General features: G+C 38.3%; 1 long non-coding RNA gene across 1 annotated transcript in view; it reads left to right on the top strand.

Annotated features, from left to right (window-relative positions):
* Positions 1-16,971, top strand: part of LOC138810098 (uncharacterized) — a 31,560-nt gene extending 14,589 nt beyond the window's left edge. The window contains exon 3 of the long non-coding RNA XR_011367024.1: positions 16,784-16,971. This is a non-coding gene — a long non-coding RNA (uncharacterized lncRNA). The remainder of the gene's footprint in view (positions 1-16,783) is intronic.
* The last annotated feature ends 2,158 nt before the right edge of the window (positions 16,972-19,129 follow it).

Here is a 19,129-nt window from a genome sequence, read left to right as displayed (position 1 = left end):
ACTGATTCAGGACTGTGAGTGAATGCTCATTTTAGCTGAATTGGAAATCTGAAGTCAAAGCTTAGCTAAAAATAGAGTATTTTTTTTCATTTTGTACACTGCCATCTACTTTCTGCCTCTTTGCATTCTAAGCTTGAAGAATCAAATGTCTATTCTACAGTTTAATGCCTTAATTATTCATTCGATTCTGGCACTTGGGGGTCATTTTGCTTGCTGACCACCAATGACAGATAACACAGAGCAAATGTTACTAAGATGTAAGGCTTCAGCTTTTTAACGAAAGCAATTTTTTTTTTGGGGGGGGGTCTGGTCATGGGGCCTGAACTCTGGGCCTACGCGCTATCCCTCAGCTCTTCAGCTCAAGGCTAGCACTCTACCACTTGAGCCACAGTGCCACTTCCGGCTTTTTTTGTTTATGTGGTGCTGAGGAATCGAACTCAGGGCCTCATGCATGCAAGGCAAGCGCTCTACCACTGAGCTACCTTCCCAGCCCAACTAAAGCAATTTTGAAAGTAACTTTCCATCTTAAAAGAGCTCCTTCCAAGGCTTAGAAATGACAGGCTGCCTGAGAAATAGGAACAGGGAGAAATCTGTACTGCTGGACAGAGCACCTGTGCCTCTCTGTGGAATAGTTTTGAAAGTTTTTTTTTCCTTCTTCTTTTGGCAGGACATTAGTCATCATCATAAAGATCTGGTATTTACCAGATCCTTTTGAACAAATAATCTGGCAGCAACAAGAGGAAATCTGCAATAACTTACAATCAGCTCTTAATTTAGAACTGTTTAGATTTTTCACAGTATGCCTGAAATGAGTGTTGTTTATGTGAAGTTCAAGATTTCCACAAGCAAATCTATGCTCCTGGAGGTCACTGCCTGCTCCTGGCTTCCTAAAGCCTGGGGGATCATGTTATGTTTGAAGCAGAGCATCTGGGCAGTCAGTCTGCTGCTCTGTGGACAGTTTATTCAATAAAGTACCACCTTGGGGGAGAAACTGACTACCCTCTCCAAAGCTAAAAATTCTGTTAGAGTGATGTTAGACTAGAGAATCCAGATCTATGGTGGGAGTTTGGGGAAAATGACAAGTGGAAAATTAGATCTTTAATCCTAGTCATAGATAAATGAGGTATAATTACATGGCTTGTGGAGCATCAAGACCCTACAGTGAAATGCTATGCAATGTTACTCTGGAACTTACTCCTCATGCATTGTCAAGCCAGAAAAAGCAACAATCACTGTGGTCTGAAGTGAAGAAGGTGGAACTTAAGTCAAGTCTTTACATTTATTCATAAGTATTTTCAGACATCTCATATACCAGTAACTGAGCCAAGTGAGAGTATTGATGAAGAAAATTTGGGGGAAAGTGAAGGAGAGAGTGACGGAGTCCAAAAACAGAAATATACTTAATACCTGACTTATGCATCCTTTTGTACAATACCTTAATAATAAGAATAAAATTATATTTAAAAATATGGTTCCCTAATCCAAATGAGTTTATGTTAGATTGGGGGAAAGATACATTAAAACATTTAAAAAGAACTATAGATTACAAAATAGACAGTTAAGGGAAATAAAACATTTATACAATGAAAAGAGAGGGAGCTAGGTGCTGGTGACCTCATGTTTGTAATCCTAGCTACTCAGGGGAGAAGGAAAGCCCTCGAGAATCTTACTTCTTTTTTAATTTTTTTTTTTTGTCAGTTGTGGGCCTTGAACTCTGGGCCTGGGAGCTGTCCTTCAGCTCTTCACCTCAAGGACAACACTCTACCTCTTGAGCCACAGTGCCTCTTCCAGTTTTCTGGTAGTTAATTGGAAATAAGAGTCTCACAGAGTTTTCTACCTGGGCTGGCTTTGAACCATGATCCTCAGATCTCTGCCTCCTGAATAGCTAGGATTACAGGCATGAGCCACCAGCAACTGGTGAGACTCTTATTGGTAACTACCCAAAAAGCTGGAAGTAAAAGTGTGGCTCAAAATCGTAGAGTGCTAGCCTTGAAAAACAAAGCTCAGAGACAGCACTCTGCTCCTGAGTTCAAGCCCCAGGACTGGATGGTATACACACACTTAGAGGCAGGTGAAACTTAAGATATTGTGGAGCTGAGCTTTTGTGACTCATGCCTATAGTATTAGGCATGAATCTGAAGGAATATGAGATCTGAAAACCACAGTTAGGCACTAGGCCAAGCAGTCAAATCCAAAAGACCCTTATCTCCATTTAAATGGCAAAAGGCCAGAATTAGAGGCATGGCTCAACTGGTAGAGCACCAGCCAGCCAAGAGAGAGTGCTAGGCGCTGAATTCAAGCTCTGGTACTAGTCATAGTGTGGCCAGGGAAGATCTTTTTGCAAGATAAAAAAGACCCATAAGGGCATTTTGGGAGGTTCACTGCTGGTTAGAGAACTCCTGATGAAGGGCAAAAGTGACAAAACCTCAGTTGACTGAGCCTGATCTAGAGGTAGGAGAGATGACTCAGAATTACTGATGCTAACAGAACGGTCGGCGTATGGAGGTGTGTGAAGAGATGATGATTTTAAGACCCTGGCACTCTTCCACTGCAGAGATGGAATAAGTAACATGTTCAGAACTTCCAAAGGCAGCACAAATACAGAGAAAACTCCAAGCCATTGTGACTATCACCTGATTATTCACAATGCTTTCGGGTTTGAGAATCCAGTTCTCATCTTTGTTCTTTCTAAAAAAAATTACCTCCAGGTGAAAAGGAGGTAAATTAATATTATAATGTTTGCTTGTCAGTACCATGTAAGATATGCCTTCCTAGAGACAGTTGACATGTGTGTTCTCATGCTTGTGTGTGTGCATGAATCAGTCTTGCATCTTGAAGTCTGACTTCGGGCGGGCCCCAGCTTCCTTCCCTTGCCTCCTGCCATTCACTCATGTGTCAGTTGAGATCTGCCAGAGCCCCTCTCTAATGGTTCCCAGGGCTGTGCTTGGGGCTATAGGGGCAGGGCAGATATTTTTTTTCATGGAGGCACATCACTGGAAGTCCTTTCTCTTGCTGCTCTGTGAAAGTATGACTTTGTTTTAGTGTTTCTGGCTCCCATTCTTTAGAAACTATTGTGAAGGGCTTTCTTTCATCATAGTTCTCAGTATTGGCCCACCCAACTTGGTATTGCATCAATGGAAAGTCTGCCCCTAAATGGAGGGTAGTGTATTATTTCATACAAGTCATTAACTAAAAGACACAGAAATTCCCTGCTCTCTTAGGCAGAATGTCACTTTGGTCTGTGTTTATTTGTAAACAGCTTCAGGCTTTGAAGTAAAAAGAGAACCCTATACCCATGAGACTACAGGATCAGACTCATATATCTGTACAGCTTACCCTGGAAAAATCTCTCTCTCTGTCTCTCTCTCTGTTTCTTTCTGTCTTTCTGTCTCTCTCTGTCTCTCTCTCTCCATATATATATATATATATATATATATATATATATATATATATATATATATGGCACAGACCTTAATTTTCACTCTTGTACCAATCGTAAGGATTGCTTTTCCATAAGTCATTGTGTATCTAAGAAAAGAATCCTCTACTGCCTTGCTTTGTCCTAATTAAAAATGCAAGATAAAATAAAAAAGGCAAAGACCTATAAAAAGTAACTCTTTCATGATTAAATCTTTAGAAAATAAATTTTGAAGATGAGAAGTGAATACCCTGATGCCTCCAATTCATCCAAAGAAGGTCATGCTAATGTTCTCATGATACTAGATACAAATATAAACTTTCTCATTAATATTCAAAAGGATTAAATATAAACACCAAATTCCAACTGTGAACAATCTGAAAATACAACCAAATTATACATAGTCAATATTTTTAGGAAGGTGATCTTTCCTGTCTCTATGCTTAGAAACATAAAACACTTACAAATGCATATTAAATTTATCCAATTGTGATTGAATTGTTAGATTCTCTGCAAATATTTACTTTGCCACAGTCTTTTAGAGTTCTGTGTTTGAAATTCACATTACTTTGAACTCATGTATCTAAGTCAAGAGATTCAGCTATTTGTGGGTATTAACACAAGCTGGGTATTCTGTCTGACATTTCAGGTGAGATTCAGTGAAGTGTTTATGACTCCAGGTCAACAATCACTGGGTTAGGAACAGAATAGATTCAGAACTGGAATGTCCAGACCAGGGCATCAGCTTCTGGCCAAAGAGGAGCTGAGCAATATGTCAGTGTCTCCAGCTCCATAAAGAGGAGGACGGGAAAGGTGACCAGGACTGTAACCATGCTGCCTCACTCAACTCTGTATTGTCCATTATGGCTTCCTGCTGGGCACTTCAACTGCACCCACTATTTAATAGTGTGCACATGCTTTGTTCATCACTAGAAGATTACCGGATTACCTGGGATTAAAAAAGAGGTCACCAGATCAGCTGACATTGGGTCCAATTGAGGCCTTAAAACTATAACAGCTTCTTGGCTTTTAAACAAGTCTATCTGCAGTAACTTTTTCTGTTTCAAGGCTAAACCCATCTTTTCAAGGGCTTCTCAGAGTTGGAAGGCAAAGAATTTTTGAGACCCCACAATGAATAAGAATCCAAGTTTCAATTTTCTTGTTTGGAAAATCAGGGTAAGATATCTGTTTCTTAGGGTTGCTGAAAGATTAAGTCATATACGCTTACAGGTCAACCTGTATCCTTGTTTCAGCATTTTGTTATTTCCCTTCCCCTCCCCAAATTCGAAAATGTATACACAAGATTCAGAGCACCGGAATACAATGAAAACAGGGGTTATACCATGGGGAAAGAACATACAAAAGAAAAAAAATCACATAGTACATTAAAAACAACACTGACAAATATAAAAACTCTCGTGTCCCTATCTTGGGGTTCATTTCGCTTATCATCATCTTGTTTGGTCATATGTACATAGCCTTTGACCTCTTCTGCTTGTCTGGTAAGATTATCCTAGACATACATATACTAGTTATTGCAAATAAGGGAAGCCATAGGTCCTATGTTTCTTTGGGGCTGGCTTACTTCACTTAATAAAATTTTTTCCAAGTCTTTCCATTTCCTAACAAATGGAGCTGTGTCATTCTTTCTGATGGAGGCATAGAATTATGTTTTATATATATGTAGACATTTTCTTGATCCATTCATCTACTGAGGGACATCTGGGTTGGACCCATATCTTAGCTATGGTGAATAATGCTAACGCATATTTATTGAGTTATCCTAATGTTTACTTTGTTTAAGACACAGATACATGTGCTGGTTGCACAGCAGCAAAGAAGAAAGATGAGGTCTTTCCTAACAAAAAGTGCATGCTTTTATGGAAGAGATAAACTAAGCAATAAAATTTTGTAATTTGTGAGGCTGGGAAGGTGGCTCAGTGGTAGAGCGCTTGACTTGCATGCATGAGGCCCTGGGTTTGATTCCTCAGTACCACATAAGCAAAAAGAAAAAAGCCGGAAGTGGCACTGTTGCTCAAGTGGTAGAGCGCTAGCCTTGAGCTGAAGAGCTGAGGGACAGTGCCCAGGCCCAGAGTTCAGGCCCCACGACTGGACCCCCCCCAAAAAAAAAGAAAACATAGGAGGACTGGAGTGTTGGTATGTGCAAAGGGGTTAGATGGAGAATATATTAACTCAAAGAGCTAGAGGTGGTCTCTGATTATATGATCATAGAAAGCATCTATAAATATAATATTTTTTTCAGTTGTTTTGGTGATAGTTTTTTAATACATATTTTATTGTAAAGATACTGTACAGAGGGATTACAGTTACATGCATCTCCCCATCTTCCCCCACCCTGAAGTTGTAAACAAAATGCTGAAACAAGGATACAGGTTGACCCATTGTAACAATGAGATGTACAAGACACAATGTTGAAAATGATCTTTACATATAATATTTAAAAGAAGACTATAATCAATGGGAGAGTGAGGTAATTGATAATCTGGAAAATCATTGGTCAAGGGTATAGTAACAGCAAAGACCTTGATGTGGGAAGGAACTATTGAGCGCTTCAAAGCCTTAGTAAACACTTAGTAAAATCCAGTAAAACTTAGATTAGATCATGTTCTTCCCCAGATTACAACTCTATGGTAATTTCCTATCTTACATAAAAAGGTCAGAATTCTTTGTGTGTGTGTGTGCGCGTGCTGGTTGTGGGGCTTGAACTCTGGGCTTGGGCGCTGTCCCTGAGCTCTTCAGCTCAAGGCAAGTGCTCTGCCACTTGAGTCACAGCACCACTTCTGGTTTCCTGGTGGTTGATTGGAGATAAGAGTCTCATGGACTTTCCTTGCCCCAGTTGGCTTTGAACTGTGATCCTCAGATCTCAGCCTCCTGAGTAGCTAGGATTACAGGTGTGAGCCACTGGCACCCAGCAAAAGGTCAGAATTCTTATGTGGTTTTCAAGGGCCACCCTTGCCTGTTGCCTTTTTTTTCTTTGTCGGTCATGGAGCTTGAACTCCGGGCCTGGGTGCTGTCCCTCAGCTATTCAGCTCATGGCTAGTGCTCTACTATTGATCCACAGTGCCACTTCTGCCTGTTTATGTGATGCTGAGGAATTCAGAGCCTCATGCATGGGAAACAAGCACTCTATCACTGAGCCACCTTCCTAGTCCTGTTGCCTGCCTTTTTTACCACCATGCTCAAGTGGGTTATTTCCTCAAGGAAGAAGTGAGATGAACATAGTAGAGGCCCAGTTAGGGCTTCTGTAATAATCAAGGAGGGAATTAAAGGCTTCAGTGGTAATGTTGGCATGAGGCAAAGTGTTTTTATTGGAGATGTATTTAAGAATAATACTGACAGATCTTAATGATGGATTGGCTGTAGGCACTAGTTTTATATCTCTTTAGCTTTTGCCAGTTGACAGTAGTTGTTAATAGTTTCTTCTAGTTTGAATGTTCAGCTTTCTTGGAGGTGTTATACTTCTATAGTGAATTGAGAGGTGAAAGATATAAAAACATTATTATTATTTTGTCGGTCATGGAGCTTGAACTCTGGGCTTGGGCACTATCCCTGTACTCTTCAGCTCAAGGAGAGCGCTCTACCACATGAGTCACAGCATCACTTCCAGTTTTCTAGTCAGTAATTGGAGATAAGAGTCTCACGGACTTTTCTGCCGGGGCTGGCTTAGAACCATGATCCTCAGATCTCAGCTTCCTCAGTAGCTAGAATTACAGGCATGAGCCACCGACGCCCAGCTAAAAACATTATCTTATAAATGATCAGATTTTTCCCATGAAATTTTATCTCAGCATGGTGTCAAAATGAAGCCAATTCTCCAGAACTGTATTAAAAATTAGCTTTATGGTGTAGACATTCTACTAGTGGATTTTCCAGGGCCCCAAAATAAGGGGTGGAAAGGAAAAGGAAATAAAGCTTCGATTGTCCTAAAACAAAGCAATATACAGCAACAAAATCACTCCCAACACTCCCCCCTCCCAAGGAAAAATATTGCTTATTTATCACTGTTGTGATATAACTTTTATTGAAGTGGAAACTGAGATTCTTGGCTAAGAATGGAATTTGGATTGTCATTGAGTCTATTATTTCTATGGAAGAACTAATTTTTATAAGGTTGAGCCTATTATACAATGAGAATGTAATTTGAAAACAACAGATGTGCTAGGCCTGAGAATGACCTACAAAGCCCCATGGAGTCTGGCTCTCTCTCACTCTCCTCTGTCTTACTCCCTACCTCTGCCCCACCCATATTGGTTCCATTGCCATTGCTAGATCATAACTCCTTAAGTATTTTGCACTGGAATGAATATTTTGCCTCTTCTCTTATATGCCAATCAGATTTTGCCCAGTCAGTGAGTTCTACTTTGATCACCATATTTAAATTTGCACCCAGATTCTCACCTCTCCTCCTACTCCGCTACTCCTAGCTCCTTTTACCTAGTGCTGTGCATTTATAGAAGTTATTCAGAACTCCTGTAGAATTTACTTCTGCTTTGCTCCTTGCTTGTCCCACTAGGATGAGACAATGATTTTTTGTGCATGTGCTAGTACTGGGGCTTGACCTTAGAATTTCACATTCTCACTTGCCTTTTTTTTTTTTTTTTTTTTTTGCCTAAAGCTGGTACTTCTACTACCATATCTACAGTTAAGTCATGTTCTAGTTCTGGATTTTCTGCTGATTGGTTGGAGATAAGAGTCTTGAAGATTTGTCTGCTTCGGCAGATAAAGCTTGAAACTATAATCCTAGTCTATTGAGTAGCTAAGATTATAGGTGTGAGCCATCAGACCCAGACACTGGCAAAAATTTTTAATTAATTTTAATTTTTAATTTAAAAAATCAAGTTAAATTTAAATTAATTTTAATTAATTTTCTCTCTGACATAGCCCAACCATGTAAGATAATACCTGGCACATATATAGAACTAAGTGCTTATTGAATGAATAAATAAGCTTATTTTTGTCATAACATGGTAAGGCAGGGTATGGAATGAAGAAAACTCAAGATTAGGATCTAAGCTCCTGACTTACAACAAATTCAATATTTATTCCCTCAAGAGAAAACAGAACAGCCTCATGAGAAGGAAAAATGGTAGACCGAGATCCCTGGCATCTGGTCCTTAACTTGATGGAATCAAAGGATTGTCCTCAAGCCTGGATAGAGTGTTCTAAATAAAGAAGTAACTCATCTTGGGGAGAAGCTTTTAAAACAAGTGCACCAAAGGAAGCTGGCACTCTCATCGCTTCTGACACCCCCCTCCCCAACCTGCTCTCTGAATCAGAGCCAGAGTCCTGGGAAATGGGGCTGGAAAAATAGTGGTGCTAATAAAAAGCTATGTCACAAGGCAGCTCTGTTTTGTGGCCTAATAGCAGGGTGTGATCTGTTGGGGGAGGATATTTCCCTACACACCCACATCAGTTGGGAACTACTGGCATGTTAAGGAAAAAATGGTCTCATAGGAAAATATCAGAGCAGTTGCTCCAAGAATATCTCTTGCAGCTTGATCTCTGAAAGGACTGCAGGTGATTTATGTAGTTGCACAAAGATTCTTCCCTGGGGCCACATTGCTAGGCCAGAAGGCATTGCTGAAAGTGCAAGGATTTAGAAGGAACCATTCACCAGACACATAAATAAGGCAGAGAAGATCTAAGAACTGGCATATTATTTCTATAGCTGGGGTTTTACTATATCAAGACTGGTGTGCTTTGTGGAAATTTTCATTTGGTCATGCTTATGGCTGGTAGTCACTGTTAACATGGGAAGAAAAGAAGAGTCCTGGACTCATTTACAATGACGGATTCTCAAGCCACAGAGGCCTTTCTAGGCACTGCCTCCCATAGCCTTTGCTCTTCTGTTTAACATGCAGCAATGGAGAAAATGAGCTTCTTGCCCGCAAGGATGGCTAGGATCCCTGGGCACTTAGGAAGAAGAACAATCCAAAATGCATTTGGGAGTTGGTGGAAGGGATGGGATAGTGTCCATTATCACAGGAGGCCTGTCAGATTGCCAGGCAAGTTGCATCTTCTCTGGGTTCCAGGTGCTGTTTTGGAGCCCACAATTGCAAAGAAGACAATGCCAAAGGAATGGAAAAGAGATAAGGAGATCCATTTCTCTGGGATTTTTCATCTGCTTTTCCTTTTATCAGGATGCCTGAAAATAATACAGAAAACTACCTTCTTTATAGGACCTTGCCATTTTGTTTCCCTCTGGAGAAAAGTTTTTAAAAAACAGACCCATTGTAACAATGGTACCCACAAGACGCTATATTGGAAATGAACTTTACAACTTTGGGTGGGGGGGGATGAGAGGTGGGGGAGGAAGGGATAGTGGGAGAACAACAAAGGAGGGAGTAACAATGCTCAATGCTCAACAAGAAATTCACTCATCACCTTACTCATGCAACTGTAATGCCTTTGTATAGCATCTTCACAATAAAATAAAATTAAAAAGTTAAAAAACCACTGAAACAGTAGTGGGGGGGTTGGGTGGGTGAGGAGGAGGGTTTCTCAAAGTCAGACAATTGAAGTAAACCACACATTGTTGGATTCCTTTGAGAAAGAAGCTGAAAACGAAGTAAAAGCAGAAATAGAAAATTTCTGTAAATTCAGAGTTGACCTCTAACTAGTATTTAATCATTCATTTATTTTTGGCAGCCCTGAGCTTCCACCTTGCTAGGCTGCCATGTTTGAGCATGCTTTTCCTTCTATGTGATCACTGGTTATTTTAGCATAGGGCCTCTCTTCCAATCCTAGAGGGTACATGAGCTACAGTTTACCATCTCTCAGGCTTTCTTGCTATTGCTGGCATCACAAGCACAGCATCCGGCTTCCTCCATGTGGAGATGAAATCTTGGCGATTTTTCTGCAGGGCTGGCCTGGTAATTTGAACCTCTCTAGCTCAGTCCCTTACATAGTTTGGGATGTCATGTCACTGCTCCCAAATATGAGCTGAGAAAGAGTTTTGTGAACTTTACTGCCCAGGCTAGCCTCAAATCATAATCCTCCCATTCTCTACCTTCTAAGTAGCTAGAAGTACAGGTGTAAGCCACTGGTACCTGGCTTGTTTCATTATTTCTCAAACACCAAATACTACTTTAAGTTGCTATAATTTAAAAAAAGTGAACCGTGAACCAAATCTAGCTGACATTCACAAAAATCCTGCTAATTCTTATTAATTCTGGCACCATTTGCTGTTCTTTTCACAAGAGTAGAATCATATTAGTGTAACTGATGTCTCTGAGCTAAAGGGATTTCAGTGAGATTCTAGAGATACTTAGATTCTCTCTCTCTCTCTCTCTCTCTCTCTCTCTCTCTCTCTCTCTCTCTCTCTCAGAGAGAGAAAGGAATATAAAGCAATCATTTACATCCTGGGATGCACAGAGGAAGATAAAACTTCACAGTATTCTTTGTAGAACAGTTACTATTTTGCTAATCTTTGGATTCTGAACTTGGCCTGATAAGGAAAGAATGTAAACTGAAATACTTCTCATTGATTGACTATATATCTGTTACTGTGCTAGATGGGGATGGGAGTCTGGTGGCTTGAAAAGAGAGGAGAATCAAAATGTTTTGTGGGGAAGGGGAGCTGGATGAATCATGATGATATTTACCACTTATTATTTGCTTTTCTTTTCATGGTTTTTCTTTTTGCTTTCATATATATTCGATGCAATTTTTAATAAAAAAGATAGAAAATCTCTGAGATTGGGAGCTGGGATCCAAATTCTGGTCAACCTCTGAGACTATGTTTCTAGGTAATTCCTTAGACAAATGTAAAACTTAATATGGCTCAAAAAAAAAAAAAGAGATTATGGCTTTGAATAGGCTACAAGAGAAACAACATGATCTAAAATCTGAAAACTAGGATCCAGCACTTGAAATTACTCTTGACTACAATCATCATGGTGAGATATGACCTTCTTTTCAACAAGGTAGATGGTGTTTCTTTTTCCCCTGCATTTTCTTTACAACCCTTTCACACTTCACTGATGGCATACAGTATTGAGCCAAGATTTTTAAAGAGGAAAAGTTAAAAAAAAAAAAGAAAAAAAGAAAAAGTGGCTCTGAAGAATGTTTTCATGTATAGCCATGAGCTTGAATCTATTTTAGACTGTTCAATTGTTATGTATAAGGAGTTGTACAAAGGGATTACAATTTGGTAAGTCAGGTTGTGAATACAATGCTTGGCCAGTGTCACCCTTCCTTTGTTCTCCCTCATTTACCTACTCACAAGTTACATAGTTCATTTTTTACATAGGGCACATTGAATACAGTGACTGCATTTCTCCCTCCATTCCTTTCTCCTTCTTCCCCTTCCCCCAAATGTTTCCATTTTCTGTATTCTATTTTAGATTTTTGAAATTTTCTTTGATATTTAAATGTGCTTTCTTTTGTTGTTGTTTGTTTTGCTTTTGTACCCATATTGGGGCTTAAATTCAGGGCCTCAGTGCAGTACCTTAGCTTTTTTTTTGTTGTTGTTGTGAAGGCTGGTGTTCTACCACTTGTGCCACAGTTCCACTTCTGGCTTTTTGGTAGTTAATTGGAGATCAGAGTGTCATGGGATTTTCTGCTTGAGCTGGCTTCAAATCAAGCTCCTCAGTTCTTAGCCTTCTGAGTAGCTAGAATTACAGATATGAGCCAACAGTGCCCAGGTAAGGTTCTTTGTCATTTATTTATTATTTTTTAAAATTCTTTTTTAAATGGAAAAAAGCACCCACCTTACACTTTGTTTCAGATATTTTTGCTCCTACTTCCTCTAAAAGTAACTTGCTTACAAATAGGCATCTTTCTGGGGAAGTTTAACAACCATTTAAAAGTTTTGATGGAAACAAACTTTTTTCCCAGAATTTTCTAGGAGAGTATAGTATGATGAGATGAAAAGAGAGAACATATTGAGTATCTGAGTATCTGGTGCAAAGATTTCTTCAGAAGCAGTCATGATGCTAGGGCACTGAAACCTACCTTGACAATGTCAGTCACCCCTGACAGTCCCCTGGTACACATACAGCCATTTCACCAGGCTGTCCTTGACTTATGTTGCAACTTAGGCTGAAATTGAATTTAGTCTGTGTATATATCTTTAACATTATATTTTGCCGCTCAGATTTGCTAGAAGCAATTTCCTTAGCAGCATGGAATAGTGCCCATCTGGGATATTCCTAGAATTCATTTATTCATGCTTTGAATTGGCTGCATATGAAAGCTAGGTTTGATTCAGATTTGCCTCTTAGATTAAGTGCCCTCAAAACTCATCTAACATAACTATAAATATTTTTTTCTTCTCCCACTCAAAAACACACAACCCCATTCAGGAGTTAAATGTGCTGGCTGAATAAGTCGTTGGTTTGTCACTTCATTTCTTGAGCTTCAACTTGCCGGGGCCTGCAGTAGAGCTCCTGATACTTTAGTTTTCGATTTCTGTGAGGCATAGCTCATAAATGTCATCATAAACTGCTCTGCAAAAATATACCTCAACGTCTATGATGTCAGATTCAAATGAGCTCAACTGTGTGTGTGTGTGTGTGTGTGTGTGTGTGTGTGTGTGCGCATCTGGCTAAAAAAAAAATTTAAGGTGGCGTTTTGATGCTGGACAGCATGATGAGGGTTCCAGCATTCTTTCCTACCAAGAGCAGCTAGCAGGCTTCCAGTTCAGTTCTTTCTTTTTAGTTGCTATGGATCCATTTTCCTACTTTTCAAGAATGGGAACTTTAAAGCTCTACTTTTTTCTACCAAGGTATATAAAATGCCTAGATGCCACCCTCCCACCATGGGCAGTAGGCCCATTTATGCAAGAGAACAATAAAGAGATGGTTTCTTTTCTTCTTCTTGGGCAATGTGAGGGAAGGAGGTGGGTGAAGCCAGACACATTGGCTCCATGCACATGCCCAAGCCTTTTTCAAAGTCTCACTGTATTGAGCAATAGGAAGGCAACTGTCTCCATATTAATATCACCAGTGACGATAGTCTAACTGGATTGGCTAGTTCTTTTCATTGAAACCTTGGCTTAAAGGGTGTGTCTAAGTGTCTGAATAAAACATAAATGGAAACAATCAAAAGGGAAGAGAGGCAAAAGTGAAATCACTCAGTTCTTGGCAAGAAAATAAAAAGGTTCCATTTTAGAATGCACACAGCTGAACAAAGAGCTAGTCTGAGATACCAACAAATCATAAAATATGAGGATCTCTCTGTGAAATTCAGGCATAAATAGACTGAATTGTGTAAGTAACTTAATTTACTATTAAAGCCAAGTACACTTTCGGTCATCATTTCCAAATTCTGCTGAGCTAGGACTTTGCCATACCTACAACTGTAAGAACTTTTCTGCTTTTTTTTTTTTTTTTTTGTTTTGTTTTGTTTTTTTTTTTTGGGAGGGGGTACGTTCGTGGGATACCTACAACTGTAAGAACTTTTCTGCTTTTTGTTTTTGTTTTTGGTTTTTTTGGGTCCATTCCTGGGGCCTGAACTCAAGGCTAGCGCTCTACCACTGGAGCCACAGCACCACTTCCAGCTTTTTTTCTTTATTGCTTATGTGGTGCTGAGGAATCGAACCCAGGGCCTCATGCATGCAAGGCAAGCACTCTACCCCTGAGCCACCCTCCCAGCCCCTGAACTTTTCTGCTTTTTGTGTCTTTCAGTTTGTTGTTCTCTCTACTTGACATGTCCTTCCAGTCATTTCACACACAGGCAAAGCATATTCCTGCCCTAAATTCCATTTCAACACTTTCCCCTACTTTTCCTGTGTCCTGAGGGGAGAGCTGGTTGCTCATGAGGGACACTGTTTATTTGCTTTTATTTTGCTTTCTTTTTTATTTATTTTTTATTGTAAAGATACTGTACAGAGGGGTTACAGTTACATGAGTAAGGTAATGAGAACATTTCCTCTTGAGCATTGTTAACCCCTCTTTTGTTTTTTCCCAGCCATCCCTTTCCTCCCCACCTCTCCAATTCCTCTCTTCCCCCATCACCAAAGTTGTAGAGTTTGTTTTTAACATAGTGTCTTGTACATCTCATTGTTAACAATGGGTCAACCTATATCCTTGTTTCAGCATTTTGTTATTTATTTGAAAAATGTATATACAAGATGCAGAGTACCAGAATCAAATACAGTAAAAACAGGGGTTATACCATGGGGGAAGAGCATATGAAAGAAACTGAAAAAATCATATTGTACATTATAGGTACATTAAAAACAACAGCAACAAAAATAAACTCTCTTGTGGCTCTATCTTGGGGTTCATTTCGCTTAACATCATCATATATGGTCATATGTACATAGGTTTTGACCTTTTCTACTTGTCTTGTAAGGTTATCCTAGATGTATACAAGTTATTGCAAATAAGGGAAATCATGGGACCTATGTTTCTTTGGGTCTGACTTATTTCACTTACTATAATTTTTTTCAAGTCTTTTCATTTTCTAACAAATAAGGCTGTGTCATTCTTTCCTGATGGAGGCATAGAATTCATATATATGTATATATGGGTTGGTTCCATATCTTAGCTATGGTAAAAAATGCTGTGATAAACATAGTTGTTCTGGTAGCTTTAGTATGGCCTTGTTTGTGATTGAGTAAATGCCTAAAAGTGTGATTGCTGGGTCATAGGGGAGCTCTATGTGGAGTCTTTTGAGGAACCTCCATACTGTTTTCCAAAGTGGTTGAACAAGTTTACACTCCCACCAACAATACAGTAGAGTTCCCTTTTGGCCACATCTCCTCCAGCATCAGCATCTGTTGTTATTAGAGTTCTTGATTATAGCCATTCTAACTGGGGTGAGGTGGAATCTCAATGTTGTTTTGATTTGCATTTCTTTTATGGCTAGATAAGTTGAGCAATTCTTCATGTGTCTATTGGCCATTCTTATTTCCTCTTTAGAGAAGTTTCTCTCTAAGTCTTTAGCCCATTTATTAATTGGGCGGCTGTTTCTTTGAGGATTTGTTGTTGGGCAGTTAATTTTTTGAGTTCTATATATATTTTAGATATAAGCCCTTGTCTGTTGTATGGCTAGTGAAGATCTTCCCCCAATTCATGGGCTTTCTATTGATCCTGTTAGCTATGTCCTTTGCCATGAAGAAGCTCTGCAGTTTCATGCAATCCCATTTGTCCAATCTTTCTTTGAGTTGTTATATTTCTGGATCTTTATTAAGCAAATTTCAGCCTGTGCCAAGGAGCCTTAGAATCTCTCCTATTCCTTCCTGTAATGTTTTCAGAGTGTCTGCTTTTACTTTGAGGTCTTTGAACAACATGGAGTTGATTCTGGTGCAGGGCGATATATAAGGATCTAAGGTTTAGTTTTCGACAGGTTTTTAACCAATTTTTCCAGCACCATTTACTAAAGAGGCTTCTTCCTTTCTATTTTTTTAGCTTCCTTGTCAAAGATTAGGTGGCTATAGGTCTGTGGATTTATTTCTGGGTCTTCAGTCCTATTCCATTGGTCGTCAAGTCTGTTCTTGTAACAGTAGCAAGCTGTTTTGATTAGTATGGTTTTGTAATAGAGTTTCATATTTGGTCTTGATATTCCTCCAGTGTTGTTCTTTCTGCTAATGATTGTTTTGGCTATTCAGGGTCTTTTATTGTTCTTTTTACTGAATTTTGTCTTTTATTGAATTTTGGATTGCTTCCTCTATTTTTATTTTGTTTTCAAATCGCATATTTTTTTTTTTTACTGAGAGTAAAACGGTGAGTTAAACATGACATATGAGATATAGTATTTAGATACAGAATTAAAAATCCACAAAAAATTTTCTTGAAGAGGGTAAATGTAAACAAACTCTAATGAGCCTATGGAATTTAGTACAGTTAGAAAGTTTGCCTCATAGTAGATACCAGTAAAAATGTAAAATGTAAATGCAAACCAGGATTTCAAAGAAAAAAACTTGCAATATCTATATTTGGTATACACTTGTGTCCAGAATTTATATGACTCAACAATTAAAAAACAGAAGGCTATTAAAGATCAAAACAAACTCCTCCAATAAAGTGTATCAAAGCTAGAGATCAGCAGGATGAACAGAAAAATCATCATAGAATCATGTTCTTGCTTCAAAGATACACTTTAGATTCAAATGCATAAATAGGGTAAAAGTAAAAAGATTCACATGTCAGGTACAAGGTATCTTGTTATGCAATATTAATCTTGGACACAGTATTTAAGACACTCAAAGAAAAAGAGGCATTTCAAAATAATAAAAAGTCTAATCCCCTGGAAGTTAGGACAATGTAAGACTTAAAACCTATAACCTTAACAAAAAATTTACAAAAGCACACAAAACATGAAAACCTGCTATATTAAAAGGGGATGTGATAACTCAATGACAAAAGCTGTAATTTTAATATTCTGTTTCACTAACAGATATAACAATGTGGAAGATCAGTTGGGATTAGAAAGCTTGAACCACACCATTCAAAGACTTGATCTAACAGACAACTGAGAAAAACTTTTTCTCCAAACTAAAAGAATGCAAATAATATCAAGTACTCATGGACCACTCTCCAAGATGATCACAAACTTGATCATGAAATGACCTCAATAAAGTTAGAAGAAAGAATAACACAAAATACATTACCTGACTATAATATAATAAAATGCAAAATGAAGAACGTCATTTTGAAAATTTATGAAAGTACTGATATCAATAAATTGACTTCTTTGTATCTCATCCAAATAAAAAGGCTGCGTTGATGTTTAAATGAGGTAAGCATTAGTATATTAATTAAACTAGAGGGTTCTGACTTCCTTGAATTTGGACATCAACTAGTTTCCTTTATTAGAACACTTCTGCTAGAAATACCTAGAGTGGTTTTTTGTTGTTGTTGTTTCCTGCATTAAATTCAGACAAAGATGAAAGTTTTGATCTTATGTATAGATACCCTGAAAACCACCTTCGTGGGATGGAATGATTCCTTCTCTGGTCACAAAAACACATTCAAAAATTTGCAGGGGAAAATGTTAAATTTGCCATTTTAATTCCTCATTGGGAAGTTAAACCTTAAGTATGTGTTCTCCAACACTCATTTAAAGCTAACTTACGGTCAGATAAGTTGATGTTAGGCAAAATGAACCCCAAGATAAGGACTCAAATGGTTTTTCTTTCTTGCTATTGTTTCTAATATATTTATAAGATGATTTTTTTGTTGATTTGTATGTCCCTCCCCCATGGTATAACCCCGGTTTTCACTGTATTTGATGTTGGTATAATTTGGGGAAGGGAAAAAACAAATTGTTTAAATAGGTATATAGGTGGACCCATTGCAACAATGAGATGTACAAGACATTGTATCAAAAAACGAACTTTACAACTTTGGCATGGGGGGTGGGGTGTAGATGGGAAGGGATGGGAAGGGGAAACAAAGGAGGAGGCAACGATGCTTGATAAGAAATGTACTCCTTACCTTGCTCATGTAACTGTAACCCCTCTGTACAGTATTTTCACAATAAAAAAAAGAGCTAACTTACAAGGCAGATATCTGAGACCAATATGTTGACTCTTTTTTCCCTCTGCACCAATTAAGCTATAGTTGTGCAATATAATTTCTTTTCTTTTTTCTTTTTTTCTTTTCTTTTCTTGTTAAGATGCTGTACAGAGGGGTTACAGTTACATGAGTAAGGCAATGAGTACATTACTTGTCGATCATCGCTACGCCTGCCCTTCCTTGTTGTTGTCCCATTATCCCTTCCCTCCCTTCTGCCCCTCCTTGCTGCCCAAAGCTGTGAAATTTGTATTCAATATACTGTCCAGTGGGTATCTTTGTTGCAATGGTCATCCTGCGCAATATAGTTTCAGTTGGCGTTATTTAAAGTTACATAAGAGTCATAGAAATGATCATTTAAAATTTTTTCTATTTGCACTTATTGTTAAAAATGTCTTTATCTTGGTAATCTTGATAATAAGGACAATAGAGCAGATGTTTATTTCCCCATTTTTGCTCTGGTTATCAGAAGTTCAACATCAAATTGGAAGTTAGCTGCAGAGCTCCCTAAAATTATCATCTCTGTCCTCTTTCCTTTAGGTGCTGATAACTTTTTGTGTAAATTAAGAAATCTTGATATGGATTTTACCTAAAAAGTAAGAGAAGTTTATACAATATAGAAAAATGAAGTCATTTCTTCCCTACTCTGTATTAATAACTGCCATTATCCTTAGTACTGTTCTATATGACAAGAAGACTGTTCACAATATATTCATTCCAATATTTCTCACATTATGTTTCATAGACATTGATATAAAATCTCTTGGGTACTGTATTACATGAAAGAAGGTCCAAAAATTCTAAATATAAAATTATTATTTCCTCCATACTCTAGCTGATTCACAAAATCAAGTATATGAAAGCAAAGCAAATAAGAATATTGTCAACAGCAAAGAGTTAACTTTCGAAGTGTGAGTAAAAACAGAGCACAAAAATCCTTGTCTGCTTTTTCCTTTCTAATATGCTCCTCACACAATTTCCTGTTACTCTCTCTGACTTTTCAGAGAGATATTATTTTCCTTTCCAGGACCAATTTCAACAGTGATGGCCTAAAAGGTTCTGGTGCCCCAAGTGAGACTAGATTATAGGACTCCATATGGGGTCAAAGATAGGAGGGTTCTTAAGGATTTTTACCAACAAAATAAAAGCGGTGGGGTTTCACTTCACTTCAAAGTAAAGATACCAATACAAGCAAATTCTCTTCTTGTCATATAGATAAAGAAGTAGA

This window comes from Dipodomys merriami, unplaced genomic scaffold, assembly GCF_024711535.1.
Source record: "Dipodomys merriami isolate MVZ:Mamm:240054 unplaced genomic scaffold, mDipMer1.0.p SCAF_5, whole genome shotgun sequence".
In the NCBI taxonomy this organism is placed as follows: Eukaryota; Metazoa; Chordata; class Mammalia; order Rodentia; family Heteromyidae; genus Dipodomys; species Dipodomys merriami.
The sequence above is the reverse complement of the archived record's forward strand: the minus strand, read 5'-3'. Positions and strand labels throughout refer to the sequence as shown.